Genomic DNA, 6,028 nt, shown 5'->3' on the forward strand with positions numbered 1-6,028 from the left:
GGGGGGGGAAGAGCGAGGAGATCTAGATCCACATTTCCACCAATCACTTTCTCCTCTATGCGAGGGGAACCCCTTGGATCTAGATCTTGGAGTTCTTGGTGTTCTCCTTCTTGTTCTTTCTCTCATATTCCTCCATAGCTTTTGTTGCTTTGGTGAGATTTGAGAGTGAGGGACTAGGCACTCCGTGTGCCCTTGCCATTGCATTCGTTGCATCGGTTTGAGTTCTCCACGGTGATACATGGAAGTGAAAAGTTGAGAAGCTTATTACTCTTGGGTTCTTGGTACCCTTGAGCTTGTTCCTCTTGGGTGCCTTGGTGCCCTAGACGATTGGTGGTGTTCGTGTTCAATCATAGTGGTGTAAAGCTCCGGGCAAGCGTCGGGGTCTCCAATTAGGTTGTGGAGATCACCCCGAGCAATTTGACGGGTTCCGGTGACCGCCCCAAGGGTTGCCAAAGTGTACGGGTTCGGTGACCGCCCCCAAGGGTTGCCATTTGTACGGGTTCAGTGACCGCCGTCAAGGGTCCCTTAGTGGAATCACGACATCTTGCATTGTGCCACGGCGTGAGGAGATTACAGTGGCCCTAGTGGCTTCTTGGGGAGCATTGTGCCTCCACACCGCTCCAAACGGAGATTAGCATCCGCAAGGGTGTGAACTTCGGGATACATCATCGTCTCCGCGTGCCTCGGTTATCTCTTACCCGAGCCCTTTACTTATGCACTTTACTTTGTGATAGCCATAGTGTTTCATGTTATATATCTTGCTATCACATAGTTGTTTATCTTGCTTAGCATAAGTTGTTGGTGCACATAGGCGAGCCTAGTTGTTGTAGGTTTTGTGCTTGACAAATTAACCGCTAGGTTTATTCCGCATTTGATCAAGCCTAAACCGTAATTATTTTAAAGCGCCTATTCACCCCCCTCTAGGCGACATCCACGATCTTTTAGCTGTGCATGTTGGAAATGTACAATATGTTCAGAGCATGTTGGAGTTCGTCGGCGCATGTGACGATGCCATTGAAGCTGCTAGTGAGATGGGTCTTCATCATGTGGTCTTCGAATCTGACTCACTCCAACTTGTCAATGCTATGAACTCCGGTGATCATGATTTGTCCCCCTTAGGCAACAAGAAAGAAATTACAGAGCAAAAAGATATAATGGCATTGGAAAGCAACAAGCTAGGCCTCACACGCTACAAACAAAGAAGATACACAATGAGGCATGAAGCCATAGACGCTGAGGTCCTCCTCCGTGAACGGAGCACCGGGAACAAAAACACTTCGGCTCATGAGGAGAGAGGCAGACCGACACAATTGGAGAATGACATCACAAAGCTACTATGGACCCCCGCACGGCACATCCAACCAAATCCATCTCTGAAGAAGAACACAACCTCCTCGCCTGGATCGAAAGGCGTCGCACCGTCGCGAGATGAAAACGTTCCCCAAGAATAGGGACCGGAGTTTCTCCTCAAGCAGAACACCACCGCTACCCACATCCATCACCAGAGGAGGAAAAACTTCCGCTAGGACGAGGACGGTACCACCGCCGCCACCACCCGCACCCCAACAACGCCCACCGACCGCCAAGCTCTCGAAACGACACCTTCAAGAAGGATACGACGCCGAGGGCGCCGCCGGCGCCCAACAAAGTTAGGGCTTTCGCCCAGGAGAACTACGAGAAGGGGAATTTTTGCCATTTTGTACCTAAATCTGGGTTATTTCTAGGCAGATCCCAGGCTTTGCCTGAGACCAGGGCGTTCCTTTCGTGGGCTTTGGCTGGGCCTTCCTTTCGTTTCCTTGGGTCGCTAGTTTTGTTTCACCAGCCAGTCGAGCCAGCCGTGGGTAGTACGTACATATACTATACAAGTACTACTTTGTTTCAGATTTGCGACGCTTTAGGGATTTTTTTTGATGGATTGATCGATCCAAATGCATGAAACCTCGTGAAATGGGTCAATTTCCTACTAAATATTTTGTCCCATTTTTTTTAGAATTTTTGGAGTTGCAGAAGTATGGTCAATGTTTAGATTGCTACAGACTGTCCTGTTTTTGACAGATTCTGTTTTTGATGCATTGTTTTGCTTGTTTTGATTGAACTATGGATTGTATCGGTGGTATAAGCCATGGAGAAGTTAGAATACATTGGCTATAGTGCAAAAATAAAATATGAATGGATTTGCAACAATACTTAAAGTAGTGATTTTTTTTATTATACTAACGGATCTCACGAGTATTTTGTTAAGTTTTGTGCGATTGAAGTTTTCAATTTTTTGGGTGAGATCACGATGGATGAAGGAATAAGAAGTGGCAAGAGCCAAAGCTTCGGGATGCCCGGGGAACCCCAAGGTAAATATTCAAGGACTCACAAGCAACTAAACTTGGGGATGCCCCCGAAGGCATCACCTCTTCACTACTAGAAAATAGCTTATAGATAGACGCTTGCCAGTAGCGCGCTATTTTGACCCACGCTACTACTAATTACTAGTAGCGTGCCATATTAGCCCCTCGCTACTAGTAAATATTTACTAGTAACGCATGGTGAAAAAACACGCTATTAATAAATATCTCCCACGGACAGGGCATAGTAATAGCGTGGGTGACAAAACCTGGCTATTAGTAAGCGAATAGCTATAGGAGGTGAGATACACCACGCTACTAGTGAGCGTGTCCACCACCGCTCCACACCCTCCCCCCGCTCGACCCCACCAAACTCTCTCACGAATCTCTCAAAAAAAAAACTCTCTCTCTCGCGAACCTCACCCCACCCCTTGGTCGATCTCCTCTCCCCACGATCTCCTCGCCGCCGCCACCACCCACGCCGGCCGGTTCCGGCGAGCTCCGGCCGCGCGCCACACGCCCCCAAGATCCTCAAGCTCCGCCCCTCCGTCCCCTCCATCCAGATCCGTGCCTAAGGCCTGCACCTTTGCCCGCGGCTAGGGTTTCGGGCGCCTCCCGTGTTCTTGCCGGAATCCACCACAATCGGCGATGGCGAGGCCGGAGCTTGCGGGATCCGTCACCGGCGGCGGCGGAGAGCCCTCGGGCACCGCGTCCTCCACCCCGGCGTCTGGCGGCAGGAGGATCCTGCGCACGCAGACCGCGGGCAACCTTGGCGAGTCCGTCTTCGACAACGAAGTGGTCCCCTCCTCGCTCGTTGAGATCGCCCCCATCCTCCGCGTCGCCAACGAGGTCGAGGCAAGCAACCCGCGCGTCCCGTACCTATGTAAGGCTCCTACTCTTCTTCACACATTCATGTTCTCTCTTTGTTAATTATACATACTACTCACTGCTGCTGTATTCTATTAGCACCGAGTCTGCCTGCATATTATATTCTTCATGCTGGAGTATAAGACTAGTGCTATCTTGCAGCCGGTAATAGTCCATGGATTGACTGTTAATTTTTTCATTAAACAAGCCCATGGGATGAATCCGCTCACCATCCAGTCCTCACTCCTCACAACGAAATACTGCCTCTCCTTGCCCAGGATGACATCTCGGCCAGCATGCACAAGTGACCGCATCGCCATGGCTTCACCGGTTGATCTTCTCGCTACCGTCATCTCGCCATGGCTCCACTAATACTCTCCACTGTCACCTTGCTATGGTTCCACCGTCATGGTCACTGGCCCAATGAAATTGACCTAGTGATTTTGATGGAGTGATGAGTTAAGATTAATTTACAGCCCCGATTTGGCTTATTTGTATTTTTGTTTGGAAGATCAAGGATTTGTAAGATTGACTACAACTATCCCTCTTGCTTTAAATCAGGGGCATATATGCATGGATGAATGACCGACAAACATGTACAGGTTAATGCATGCACGGAGTGTGTTTCTATGTGTTGCAACCGTCGTGGTCATCATCGTCGATTTGTCATGGTGATCGTCGTCGTCGTCATTGTTCGTTGCCGGGGACGTCCCCGGAAAGTACTCGGCGTCGACTAAGCCAACACTATGCATCCATGGCTAAATATCAAGCTAGCTGCTTGCCCTCACACGCAACACTAATCCACTCAGGTGAGAATACTTGCCTGCTGCAGTTTTATCAGCTGATAGCTTAGTTCTAATAATCTGTCTAAAGTAGATCTACCTGACATTTACCCATGTGTTAAATTATTCAGATTGCACGAGCGAGTTCGGGAGTTATGCCAGAACATGATTGTGAGTCAATCTGATCTTATTATTCGAAACTTTGTTCCGCACCTTAGGGGGTTACTAATGCAATACTTATCAATTTTATTGTATGCAATCATATATGGTGCAGAGGTCAAAACGATTTAAAGTACTGTTTATATTCTGCATTTAAAGGCTCATCTCCTCATATTGTCATTTATTTTTTGTACAGTGCAAAACATAGCAGTTTTTTTATTCCAATTTATCAGGTGCAAACTTCTATGGGTTATCAAGTGGTACCTTTTTATTTTCCTAATTGACTTGCAGCTAGCAGACTGGTAATATACACTCACCCTCTCTATATGCTCGATCTCAATACTGGAATGATTTTTTTTGCTACCATGCAATATTGTTTGCCGGATATTTCTACATTGAATTACCCTAAATCATTTGTGCAATTAAAGGTGTGTAATCCTGATGACATATGTTTGCTGTATTTCCTTGGAACTTTCATTTTCTGTTTGTGAATTAATCGCCAAATGAACGAGTGACAGTGTTGCTTCAGTGCCAAAACATGTCAAGTACTTTTATACTCCTTTCTGTGACAGGACTACTGTAACTACTTTTTGCCTCTTCATACCTCTCTGAATCACCCTGCATTAGTTCCCGATTTCAATGGGCATATCACTCGCACAAGTTGCTCATGTTAAGGACAATCTTACGTTATTTACAACCGTGGAGCATCACCGTGATTACCTTACATTGTCATAGTTGGTGAGCTGAACAATGATGTGATCACACAACTGTAGTATCTGATTTGTGTATTCCACGTATGCTATTGATACTTCTGCTTAGGTAGTTTCTACTTGCTACAGTTGAACACTATATCATGTTATGTACTCTGGTCGTGGTTAGTAGAAAATAGTTTAACTTGCATTTTGAGGTTCTAATGTTTGTATTGAGCTCTTGATCCTAAATATTTTTCCATAATTGTTCTCTCTTTTATAGATTGCCTTATGATTATTCATATGCATTATAGTACTTTGTCCTAGTTAATGAAGACTTTTCCCAATATTATCCTTTCCCATGCCTCGAAACTATGAACCTGGCCCAGAGAATGATTTTTTTAGGATTCATGGTTATTTTTTCTTGTTATTAGCCATTACTATTGATTCATGTGCATGTGCTAAAAAGAAAGAAAATACCCTACTGGATTTGGATGCGGACGCCAACTAACAAATTTTCACTTTCCGACGTGGGCGTAGGGGTGATTGACGTGGACTACTGCGGCCTGGTGGGCGTCGTGCTCTTCAACCACTCGGAGGTGGACTTCATCATGAAGCCCGACGACCGCGCCGCACAGATGATCATCAAAGTCATTGCGACACCGGAGGTCGCCGAGGTGGAGGACATCGACGTCACCGTCCGGCGGGAGGGAGTGTTCGAATCCATCGATGTTTGAACTTCGAGCCTTGGTAGATACATCTAGAGAAGTGGTCTAGTTGTTTGCATCTGATGTTAAATGGGATCTCGTGATCTCGAGTTGAGATGGTCAATGTTGTATCCATGAATGCTGCAAGTGCTAAGATGGTTCTGTGAACTTTTATTTACACTAGACGTGTCTTGATTTCCATCCATGAGTACTGCATATGACTTTTTTTTAATTTCTAGTTAGTTAGTTGTAGCGTGGGGGAAAAATTTGGGGGCTACTAGTACTTGGATAGTAGTAGGGTAGGTGTAAGTGGGGCTACTTAGATAGTACTCCCTCCGTTTCATATTATAGTGCCTATAGATTTTTTATAAAGTCAAACTTTACAAACTTTGACCAAGTTTATAGAGAAAACTATTTATATATGCAATGTCAAATATATAAAATATGAAAATACATCTTACGATGAATCTAATAATATATGATTGGCA

The 6,028-nt window shown here is 45.7% G+C and overlaps 1 long non-coding RNA gene across 4 annotated transcripts; it reads left to right on the top strand.

Annotated features, from left to right (window-relative positions):
• Window positions 1-2,686: 2,686 nt before the first annotated feature.
• LOC123167956 (uncharacterized) lies at window positions 2,687-5,739 on the top strand. Of its 4 annotated transcripts, XR_006484159.1 has the most exons (5): window positions 2,687-3,219; window positions 3,303-3,368; window positions 3,482-3,661; window positions 3,765-4,012; window positions 4,117-5,739. It is a non-coding gene; the product is annotated as an uncharacterized lncRNA (long non-coding RNA). The 4 variants fall into 4 exon arrangements; XR_006484156.1 differs by having other exon boundaries at window positions 3,482-4,012; XR_006484158.1 differs by having other exon boundaries at window positions 3,366-3,368; window positions 3,482-4,012.
• The last annotated feature ends 289 nt before the right edge of the window (window positions 5,740-6,028 follow it).

Source organism: Triticum aestivum, chromosome 7D (assembly GCF_018294505.1).
Source record: "Triticum aestivum cultivar Chinese Spring chromosome 7D, IWGSC CS RefSeq v2.1, whole genome shotgun sequence".
Lineage (NCBI taxonomy): Eukaryota > Viridiplantae > Streptophyta > Magnoliopsida > Poales > Poaceae > Triticum > Triticum aestivum.